The sequence below is a fragment of the Chrysoperla carnea genome, chromosome X, assembly GCF_905475395.1.
Source record: "Chrysoperla carnea chromosome X, inChrCarn1.1, whole genome shotgun sequence".
NCBI lineage: Eukaryota > Metazoa > Arthropoda > Insecta > Neuroptera > Chrysopidae > Chrysoperla > Chrysoperla carnea.
Window position 1 is genome coordinate 2,850,293 of NC_058342.1, and position 12,849 is coordinate 2,863,141.

Sequence of the window (12,849 nt, forward strand, 5' to 3'; positions counted from 1 at the left end):
GTTTCTTGCGGACGTGGATCAAGAGTCATCCATACACATGATGATGAACTCGATTTGGAAGAACTAGGAACCACTCGAACCTGAGTGTCTCCTTTTAACGGCCGGGGTGTTGTATAACCCACAAACAATAAGGCCCATTGTATTAAATCACTTAGTAAGCAAAATATTATTTTATTAATACTTAATAAGCACAATATTATCTAATTAACTATTATATGTGGATCACCCACACTTAAAATAATACAATGTATATATTTAATTAATCACTTCTTTTTAACACGTAAGATAAATAAAAATACAATGTATATATTTAACTAATCATTTCTTTTAAAACGTAAGATAAATAAAAATAAAAATAATAAACAATAATATTATAAACGAAATAGAATGTAATTCCAAGAATAGACATAACATAAGGGCAAGAGATCAAACTATCAAAATTAATAATCGTTATGACTATTCTTCGAAATTTGAAATAATGCACATGTAATCAGAATTTGAAAACAAAGAAAACCTTTATCTAAAACAGTATAAATACCAAACATCCAAACAAGCCAAACTCATTCCTAAGTCAATTCTTAAATTCTCAAGTCAAATTTTAAGTCATTCTTAATTAAATATTTGTCAACGACATTACGTTCAATTATTGTTAAAGTGTTCAATATATTATTATTTTGTAAATAATAAAATAATCAACTTAAATAAAATTAATTAAAAATTATTCAAAGTTTTATTATTGCAACAACGCCTTAAAAGTAAAATTAAATACAAATACAACGAGCACTAAAATTATCATCAACTTTATTCAAAAGAAAAACTATCAACATCAAGTGGAAGAAACATTTAACATTGACTAAGAATCGCTCGATGTCAATTGTCGAGTGTAAATAATTCATTGACTGGTGACAGCGAAACTGCAACGCAAGAACCAAAAACCTTTTGGTATATTGGAACAACTCCGGGATATATCACATTGTACTCATGATCCTAACCAATCATTCTACAAGGCATACCGTGGTGCTGATTGCGTCAAGTGGTTTGTTCGTGAACTGGAACAAGTAGCGTACTCATTAGAGCAAAAAATAAAACACGTTAAACCAATGTGTCCGCTCACCGTCGAACAAGAACTGGATTTTATGTCAGCAGAGAAGTGTCACATTTGTGGTAAAGATTTCGTATCCAATTCCATACGTGTTCGCGACCATTCACATCGCACAGGTAATGCGAGTTATTTATTATTTTTTTAACTTCATCTAATTTTATATTAATCTATTTTAGGTATATACCGTGGAGCAGCACACCAATTTTGTAATCTGCATTATCAAGATTCAAGGGTGATACCTGTTGTGATGCACAACTTAAGTGGATACGATTCGCATTTTATTATTGAAGCTCTGCTGACGGAAATCGACGGTCAAGTTGATGTGTTGCCCATCAACAAAGAAAAGTACATCAGTTTCACAAAGCACGTCTCGGACATGCAATTAAGATTCATCGATTCCTTCCGATTTCTCGCAGACAAGTTAGAAAATCTGGCCTCATATTTAGATTATGATAAAAAATCCATTTTACATAAAAAGGTAAATGATAAAAAATAAATAATTTTTAATACAGGGTTGTAATTTGTTTTTTAATTTTTTATAGGTCAGTAATGATGAACAATTTCAATTGCTAACGAGAAAAGGTGTATTTCCATATGAATACATGAGTAGCTGGGGACGTCTCCAAGTTACATACACTAGGTGATTATTCAGACCTGTATATGAAAACTGATGTGTTACTACTTGCGGATATTTTTGAAAATTTCCGTAATACTTGTATTCATAGCTATGGCCTCGATCCTAGTCACTATTACACACTTCCTGGCTATACGTGGAGCGCCATGTTGAAATACACCAATATCAAATTGGAATTGTTCACGGATATTGATGACTTGTTGTTTATCGAGAAAGGAATCACAGGCGGTGTAAGTCAATGTTCTAATCGCTATGCTAAGGCAAACAATAAGTACATGGAAGAGGGGCATGATAATACTCCAGAAGATGTCTACCTTATGTATTATGATGTGGTGAACCTATATGGTGCAGCAATGTGTGGATACCTTCCAACAGGAAATTTTAAGTGGGTCGACACACCAAACATCGAGGATGTTGATGATTCACCAGTCGGGTACATTTTAGAAGTAGACCTTGAAATACCCCAACATCTACATGATTACTTTAGCGATTTACCGCCATGTCCGGAGACAACGAAACCACCTGGATCAAAACAAAAATATCTTCTGTCAACCCTTTACAATAAGACCAACTATGTCGTGCACTACAGGAATTTAAAACTGTATACACAACTCGGTGTTAAGGTAACAAAATACCACCGCGTGTTACAATTCGATCAATCTGCATGGTTGAAACCATATATTGATTTCAATACCGAAATGCGCAAGAACGCCTCAAATGAGTTTGAAAAAGCATTATTCAAACTCATGATTAATGCCATCTTCGGTAAAACCATGGAGAATGTGAGGAAACATCGGGTTGCGTACATACGAAAAAATTGGGATGGAAAACATGGTGTGAAGAAATTAATTGCCAAACCCAATTTTCATAGTATGATGGTGCTCGACAATGACGTTAGTATTGTTGAAATGAAAAAAACAAAGATACGTTTCAACAAACCCATCTATATAGGCTTCACAATTTTAGACGTATCGAAAACGTTTGTGTATGACTTCCACTACAACTATATGTACCAACGGTACAACCCCACAAATGTCAGGTTATTATACACAGACACCGATAGTCTAATTTATAGCGTGAGAAATACTGACGTCTATGAAGTCATGAAACAGGATATTAATCGTTTTGATACGGCTGACTATGCACCCGACAACGTCTATGGTATACCACTACGTAATAAGAAAGTCAAGGGTTTAATGTCCGATGAAAATAATGGTGATGTTATGCTAGAATTTGTCGGATTACGTAGCAAAATGTATGCTATTCGGGTGCAAAATAAAAAAGAGACTAAACGATCCAAGGGTCTCAAGAAGTCAGCTATCCGAAAACTTACTTTTGAGGACTATAAGCGGTGTTTGCTTGAGAACCGTAACTTTTACCGTGTTCAGCAAAGCATCCAATCCAAGCGACACCGCTTACATACCATCAAACAGCAGAAAGTGGGCTAGTCACCATTTGATCAAAAACGATACATTACTCACAATTCATGTGAAACAAAACCATGGGGCCACTATAGCATTATTTGTTGAGTGTAAGTATTTTATATTTTTATGTTTTAATATTTAGCTAATTTTTGCTGTTGTTTCAGAAATGTGTCCTGCTGTTGTTGTTGTGATGATCCTCAAAGTGGTTCGGTATTGTGATAGGTGTACCAACAATTGATAGAGTAGTGCGCATGAACAATCGATAGAGTAGTGGGGGGGGGGGGCAAAAAATTGATAGTTAGGTAGAATTATTGTAGAAAACAATTTAGTGTTAGTTTAAACATACAAAATGCAAGACTTTGGTAATCATAATAGTGATTACAACTGTATTGTTAATATGATTAAAGATAATTGTAGTTTAAGTACTATAAACAATATGTTAACAAAGTATTTTAAAACATTAGTTAATATGGCAATTAAATGTGGTCGACCGGAAACTTTAAACTACCTTATTGATAAGGTAGAACAAATGGGCTTAGAAGTGAAATTTTCACCATCGTCAGACGATGAAGACAAACAAATTTGGAACTGGATTTTAAAAAATATCCACTCTGGACAAACAGATGGAATTGTAGGACTATCCATTTTTGAACAATCTTACTACAGTGTATTTACATCAAACGAGTTATCCGACTATGTTCAAGTGAAAGAAATGACTGAAAATTATCTTATGAAGAGAGATGATGATGATGACAATGGACACTTTTCAGAATAATAGTAGTATAGTCAGGTCACTTTCAGCGCAGATGGATGGTACACTTTTCCAAAAAGGGCAAACCTAGGTGAATGTTGGAAACCTCGGTTGAATGCGAAGTTGGAGGGGATAGATGACGTCATTGACCAATAGTAAATCAAGATGGCGTTGGGAGGTGTGGTGGGGCGTGGCTGACAGAGCGTTAGTGTGTTTCTTGGTGGAAGTGGGGCTTAAAGGGGGGCGGGAATTGGACGTTAGATGAGATAATCGAGCCCACTTTCAACCCCAAAGAATGGTACACTTTTCCAAAAAGGGCAAACCTAGGTGAATGTTGGAAACCTCGGCATTGACCAATAGTAAATCAAGATGGCGTCGGGAGGTGTGGTGGGGAGAAGGAATGGCTGCCTAAGCATTGATGACGTCATTGGCTTTGACCAATAGTGACGAGGAGTGAACGGGGGGCGGGACGTTGACATTAGTCAGCAACCGATTTTACTCCGACTTTCGCCGATTTTACTCCGGTTTTACTCCGGTTTTCACCGATTTTGCTCCAACTTTCGCCGATTTTAAGACCTGTTTAGAAAGAGACCTGTTTAGAAAGAGACCTGTTTAGAAAGAGACCTGTTTAGATACAGACCTGTTTAGATACAGGCCTGTTTAGAAAGAGACCTGTTTAGAAACAGACCTGTTTAGAAACAGACCTGTTTAGAAAGAGACCTGTTTAGATACAGATCTGTATATTTATTGAAGGATAACAGCAACGAAGATATAAAGGGTGGTTTCTATGCCGAAGAATTATAAAAAGTTCACGATCCAAACATTTATTTAGTGGAAAAGGTCTTAGCTCCAACGTTAAAGTCAGGTGGTTAGTGTTCGACTCTTTACACGATTCATATATTGACAAAAAAGTCTTATTTTATAGTGGACCGTTTTTATGAACATACTTGTAACAATAAAAAATTTGTCATAGTGGACCGTTTTTGCGAACATATTTGTGTTTTATAAAAAAAAAAAAAAAAAAAATATCACATTGTAAAAATATTATTTTTATTGTAAAATTTTATCTATAACATATAAAAACAGAGGTGTATTATAATAATATTTAAAAAATATATATTTATAAATTATCGAAAATACATTATAATTATTATTCTGAAAAGTATAAAAACAGAGTTGTATTATAATAATATTTAAAAAATATATATTTATAAATTATCGAAAATACATTATAATTATTATTCTGAAAAGTGTCCATTGTCATCATCATCATCATCATCATCATTATCTTTCTTCATAAGATAATTTTCAATTATTTCTTTCACTTGAACATAGTCGGATAACTCGTTTGATGTAAATACACTGTAGTAAGATTGTTCAAAAATGGATAGTCCTACAATTCCATCTGTTTGTCCAGAGTGGATATTTTTTAAAATCCAGTTCCAAATTTGTTTGTCTTCATCGTCTGACGATGGTGAAAATTTCACTTCTAAGCCCATTTGTTCTACCTTATCAATAAGGTAGTTTAAAGTTTCCGGTCGACCACATTTAATTGCCATATTAACTAATGTTTTAAAATACTTTGTTAACATATTGTTTATAGTACTTTAACTACAATTATCTTTAATCATATTAACAATACAGTTGTTATCACTATTATGATTACCAAAGTCTTGCATTTTGTATGTTTAAACTAACACTAAATTGTTTTCTACAATAATTCTACCTAACTATCAATTTTTGGACCCCCCACCACTACTCTATCGATTGTTCATGCGCACTACTCTATCAATTGTTGGTACACCTATCACAATACCGAACCACTTTGAGGATCATCACAACAACAGCAGGACACATTTCTGAAACAACAGCAAAAATTAGCTAAATATTAAGACATAAAAATATAAAATACTTACACTCAACAAATAATGCTATAGTGGCCCCATGGTTTTGTTTCACATGAATTGTGAGTAATGTATCGTTTCTGGTCAAATGGTGATAAGCCCACTTTCTGCTGTTTGATGGTATGAATTTTGTGGCGCTTCGATCGAATGCTTTGTTGATGATTATACGATTTCCGATTCTCTATCAAACATTTTTTATAATCATCAAAAGTAAGCTTTCGAATTGCTGACTTCTTGAGACCTTTTGATTTTTTCGTCTCTGTCTTGTTTTGCACCCGAACTGTATACATCTTACTTCGCAATCCAACAAATTCCAACATTACTTCACCGTTGTTTTCATCAGACATTAAACCTTTTACTTTCTTATTACGAAGCGGTATTTTATAGATGTTATCAGGTGCGAAGTCAGCAGTATCAAAGCGATCAATATCCTGCCTCATGACGTCATAGACGGAAATATTTGATATATCATAAACTAAACTGTCGGTATCTGTGTATAAAAGCTTAACATTTTCACGACCGTATCGAGGGTACATGTAATTATAATGAAAATCATACACATACGTCTTCGATACATCCAAAATAGTGAAGCCTACATAGATTTGTTTGTTTAAAAATATTTCAGTCTTTTTCAACTCTACAATACTGACGTCATTATCGAGCACTGTCATACTATGAAAATTGGGCTTAGCAATCAATTTTTTTACTCCATGCTTTCCATCCCCATTTTTTCGTATGTAAACAACCCGGTGTTTTCTAATATTCTCCATGGTTTTACCGAATATTGCATTGATCATCAATTTGAACAATGATTTTTCAAAATCATTCGTTGCGTTCTTACGCATTTCGGTATTGAAATCAATGTATGATTTCAACCATGGAGATTAATCAAACTGTAACACACGATGGTATTTTGTTACTTTCACACCAAGTTGTATATATAATTTTAAAATTCTATAGTGCACGATACAGAGTTGTAAGCAGGTATTTTTGTTTTGAGCCTGGTGGTTTTGCTATCTCCGGACATGGTGGTAGATCGCTAAAGTAAGATTTTGGGGTATTTCCAGATCCACTTCTAAAATGAAACCGACTGGTGAATCGTCTGCAATTTCCATGACGTCTGGTGTGTCAACCCACTCGAAATTTCCAGTGGGTAAAGACGTAGACATTGCTGCTCCATATTCATTCACCACATCGTAATACATCAAATAATGTTGTGTTTCATTTGGATTATACCCCTCTGTCATGTACTTATTATTAGCTTTTGCATAGCGATTAGAGCAATGACTCACACCACCTCTGATTCCTCTCTCGATAAACAGAAACTTATCTACATCAGTGAACAATTCCAGTTTCTTATCGGTGTATTTCAACATGGCTTCCCATGTGTAGCCAGCTAGTGTATAAGAGTGAGCTGGATCAAGGCCATATTTATGCAAACAAGTTTTACGGAAATTTTCAAAAATGTCCGCAAGTAGAAACACATCAGTTTTCATATACAGATCAGAGTATTAACCTAGTGTATGTAAACCAAATGTATTCCATACTTGTATAGCATGATTATAATCCTGATCCGTTATGTGCTCATCTGTTAATGCACTGTAGAACGCCTCTTTTGTGGGTAAGCTTACCTCATCAAGACGTTCCCAACTAGACATGTATTCATAAGGAAATACACCTTTTCTTGTTAACAATTGAAATTGATCATCATCACTGACCTGCAAATAAAAAAAAGACACGGCTCTGTATAAAGTATTTATTTATTTATATTTTTTTTATGACTTACCTCTCTATGTAAAATAGTTTTTTTATCATAATCTAAATAGGAAGCCAGATTATCTAATTTTTCAGAGACAAACTTAAAGGAATCAATGAATCGTAATTGAATGTCCGAGACGTGTTTGGTAAAACTGATGTACTTTTCTTTGTTGATGGGCAACACATCAACATGACCATCGAATTCTGTTAGCAGAGGTTCTATTATAAAATGTGCATCATATCCGCTTAAATTATGCATCACAACAGGTATCACCTTTGAAGTTTGATAATTTAAGTTACAAATTTGGTGTGCTGGACCTCTGTAATAACCTGTAAAATAAATATTTAAATTAGATAAAATTTTAACAGTAATAAATATTAATACATACCTGTGATGTGTGAATGGTCACGCACACGGATACTATTTGTTGGTGTAAAAGATTTTTTACAAATATGACACTTTTCTGCACACAGAAACTCCATTTCTTGTTCGATGGTGAGCGGTATCATTGGTTCAACGTGTTTAATTTTCTTTTCCAATGTATACGCAACCTGTTCCAGTTCTTTAACAAACCATTTTGCGCAATCAGTACCACGGTATGCCTTATAAAACGATTGGTTGGGATCATGGGTACAATGAACATAGTAACCTACACTGTAGGGTACATGTTTTTGAATATTTTGCGTATAAGACCCATGATCCATTTCCATGTCTTCATGATGTTGTGGTACCAATAACGCCTCAAAATCTGCATATACAATATATGGAATTGGTTCTTGATGAGAAAATTTCTGAAACTCAACGAACCGCTCGTCATCAGTTTCAGGCATTCGTACCCGCACCGCTTCTTTTTCACCACAATTTACTGAATGTTGCCGGAGTTTATCGTTGGTTGAAAAATAGTTGAGACATCGATCGCATAAAAATATTTTCTGTCTATCACTCTTTACACTCGATCGAGCCAACTTTGCTAAATTTTTTATTCAGCAAAAGTGGTGACTGTTCCCATTCTCCACAGCCAATAGATGAATTTTCTGCCCCGCAGTGTTCGAACTAACGCGTACAGGGAAAATTTCTAAACCACGAATAAAAGAGATATTGTAACCGTACACGTTAATCGATAGCTGCGGGTTCATCTTTTCAAATTTATTAATTTGATCTAGAGGCATGGGAAACTTTAATCCATCACATTTTAAATGATGTTTATAGTGTGGGTACTTAGTTAAACGATGAGGATGCTTTTCAACCGGGTAAAGTGCTGACATTATCGACCATAAAAAGCAATATTGGTCATCATTCTGGACATTAATCACAGCCAATTTATTTCTGATGACTGGTGGTAGTTCACAAAATGTTCCAGCTGTGATCGGAGAGTACTTATTCATGTGGACCCGAATATTTATGATCATGTCAAGAGCCCAACCGCTATCGCGTTCCTGGAATTCTTCCAATTTTTTCAACAAATAGTTTTTGACATGATCAGTGTACCACTCCTGCATGTCCGTAGTCAGATACATTTCCTTGGCCGACGTTATAAAAGTTTTCAAATCCTCCTCTTTGGTGGTGGGCTTAATGAAATTGCCCGTGAACATAATATACACCTGAAATAAAATTCAAGATCTCATTAGACTATTTAAATTATAAATCTTAAATTTTACTTACCTTGAGGGGATGCTTCACTAGCGTTATATACGTTACCGAACGTTCAACACTAAAGTTAACTTACAAATGAGTAATAATTGTTTTTTTTATAAAATATATAGACTAAGTTTAGAATAATAAATATATCAAAATAATAATAATAATAATAATAAGGGGCAATCCCTAACCTCACGCCCGAGCCTAACACTAGGACACGTGCCATACCCGGTAACCATCAATTCCGCTCAAAGTGATGGGCTAACGAGGTGGGTCCGTGCTGACTCAGCGGAGCTAAATAAGTCAAATCCAAAAATGTCAAATTTGAGAAGCAGATTTTTCGGTCCTCAGGCGGGTAGTAGTCGACCCAGTCCTACAGAACCCCGCCCCCCTGCAGGTGACGCTTCTGCCTTACCTATAGGGGGTAGCTCTCACGGATATGAGGGAGAGCAATCAAATTTGGCTTTGGATCCCAGGCTAGTCCCGGAGACTAGACGTGCCGCTGACGACGAAGAGCCATCTCAAGGCACTTCTCAAGAAAGTCGAGCGAGCACACAAAACAGTCGTCTTCAGCGCTTTCAATGGACGAAGGCACTTAAGGCTGACCTGCTCACTTGTTACGAAGCAAGTGAACCATCTAGACGTGGCTATATGGGCAGGATGGACACCCTCTGGTGCGAAAAGCATCCCAAACTTTCCCATATGAAATCGCAACATCTACGCGATCAAGTATCCCGTCTCAAAAAAACCGGATTTGACAAACCCCGAACAGGACAAGCGAAACGATGCAGGACTACGCAAGCGGAAGTGAATCGAGGTGATGAGATAGAGCCGGCTGCTATTGGTGTAGTTCATTCTACACGTGAGACATTAGTCGCTGAGACGCAGGATGGAATATCTCAGGATGAGCCAGTATTAGAGAGTGAGAGATCTGATACTGAGACACAGGATCGGGTATGTCAAAATACCCCACCTTCACCTGTGTTAGAGGCTTCACCACCTACGCTTCCGATACCCGGAGATATCCCAGCACTACCTGTGTTAACGGCGGAAACGAACGTAGAGAAAACTCCGATCCTTCCTGCTGAGCCACCAAACACTCGTTTGGAAGAGCTTAAAGAACGGTTTCAAAATATCCTGTTCAAAATCGATAATGACCTTTCCAAACGCAAACGTCCCAAGTACCGCAAAACGTTTGCCAAAGCACAAGACCCTGCTTTAATCAACCAGATCGTCGACGATCATCTGAATCACACAAGTAGCCTACTCGAAATCGATAGCTCAGTCTATGCTGCAATGTGTGCTCTTTCCCCTGCCCCCAAGTCTACTGAGACAGCCGAGGAGAAAACACGCAAGCGTATAGAGCAACTTGACTCCAAGTTGACCCCTCTTCGACAGACGGTATCACGTATCGAGTGTGTGTTAGAGTACCAGAAAGCTGGTAAACCCTTCACCCCAAAGGTGCGAGCCTTCGCGCGTGAACTCAGGCACCAACACCACACACTAAACAAGGGTATCCTGCTCACTATCAAGCAGCGAAACATTGAAAAGATACGTGCACTAGCTCTCGCCCGAAAAAAGCTAGTTAAACGCGAGAAGTGTATTCGAGAGAACAAGATCTTTGTATCGAATCCTTCCCGTTTATTTACAAAACCCCCTTCTCTCGTCGAGAATCCACCTTCGATAGAGCAAATCGATGGCTACTGGCGTGATTTATATGAAAAGTCGACTAGTGTAGATAAAAATATAAGACCAATCAAACTGTTCGAAAGGTTCTGCAACGCGCGCCTAGCAGAACAAGCGGTCCTAACATCTGTTACCGCTGATGAAGTATCCCTTGCTTTCAAAGGCAAGAAGAATCATTCGGCGCCTGGCATGGATGCTGTGTCCAACTTCTGGTGGAAACGTTTAACTTCCACACACGCATCTTGCTAGGCACTTTACTTCATACATCCTTGGGTACGGGACCTTTCCAACGTGGTTCGCGGAAGGACGAACAGTTTTGATTCCCAAGAAAGGAGACCTTTCAGTTCCGAGCAATTACCGCCCGATTACATGTCTCAATACCGTGTACAAAGCGTTCACCTCCATTCTTAATGAACGCATACTCACAACCATAGAACCGGTTTGGCAGATGATATACGAGCAACGCGGCTCCAAACGAGGTATATCAGGTTGCAAAGATAATCTTCTTGTTGACAGATGTATCTGTCAAGACGCCCGTCAGTATCAACGCGACCTGAGTATGGCCTGGGTGGATTATAGGAAAGCATTTGACACTACCTCTCACCAACTCATATTGGTGCTGCTCAAATGTTTGAAAATTCACCCCGATATCATCAGATGCATTGAAGAGCTGTTACCTTTGTGGAAGACCAAATTTACCATTAGATGTGGTAAACGTACTGTCTCAACAGATCTGGTAACGTATAAGCGTGGTGTCTATCAAGGCGACAGCCTTAGCCCGCTTTTATTCTGCATCTCCCTTATGCCCCTTTCCTTGCGCTTGCGAGAAGAAACTGGTTACCGTTGTGGTCCCCCGACAGATAGGAAGCATCAGGTAACTCATCTATTCTATATGGATGACCTGAAACTTTATGCTTCTTCTGAGAGCAGTCTATCTCAAGCTCTCAAAGCTGTCCATCAGTACACGAAGGCTATTGGCATGGAATTTGGACTCGATAAATGTGCCGTCATTCATTGTAAGAGGGGTCGTGTCCCTGATTACGATGCAGACGTGCAGCTCACAGATGGAAGCATCGTGAAACATCTCGATGAAGAAGAGCTCTACACATATTTGGGTGTCGGTGAAAACCACATTCAAAGTGTGTCTACTGTCAAGGAAGCTCTTCGCGGCAGGTATAGGCACCGTCTTCGACAAATCTGGCAATCAGAATTGTCTGGGATCCATAAGATCCGTGCTACTAATATGCTTGCAATACCCATCCTTCTCTATTCTTTTGGTTCCATCAAATGGACAATAGAGGAGCTTAAGGAACTTGACAGAGGCACTCGCAAACTCATGAACGTCAATCGTAGTTTGCACCCACGTGCTTCTGTACCGCGTAATTACCTCCCACGCCAGCAAGGAGGTAGAGGTCTTCTATCCGTTGAATGTCTACATGATAGGGTAGTTTTAGGAATAGGTTGTCAGGTCATAAATAGTTCTGACCCTCTTATGGAACTCGTGCGCGATCATGAGTTACAGGGTAAAGGAGCATTCTTGTTCTCTGCAGCACAACATGCAGCGTCTAAATTGGGCCTTGCTTTTGATCCGTCTAATCGTGATCTTGATGATAACGTGGTCCTTCTCTCCAAATCTCGACTTCGTTCAGCTGTGAAACGAGCTGAAATACGCTCCCTCTTCGAATCATCGGAATCGTGACCATCAGGGAATGTTCTACCGTCATCTAGACACCTGTAGTCTTTCCGTTGATCTTACGTTCTCTTTTCTGCGATCAGCTGGACTCAAGTCCGAAACAGAAGGCTTTATCATCGCTGCCCAAGATGGTGTGATAGCGACGCTAACTCACCAAAAGTATGTATGTAAAGAAGCAGTCTCCACCACTATGTGCAGAGCGTGCAAATCTCAGCCGGAGACGCTGATGCACCTCATCTCGGCATGTCCTTCTTATGC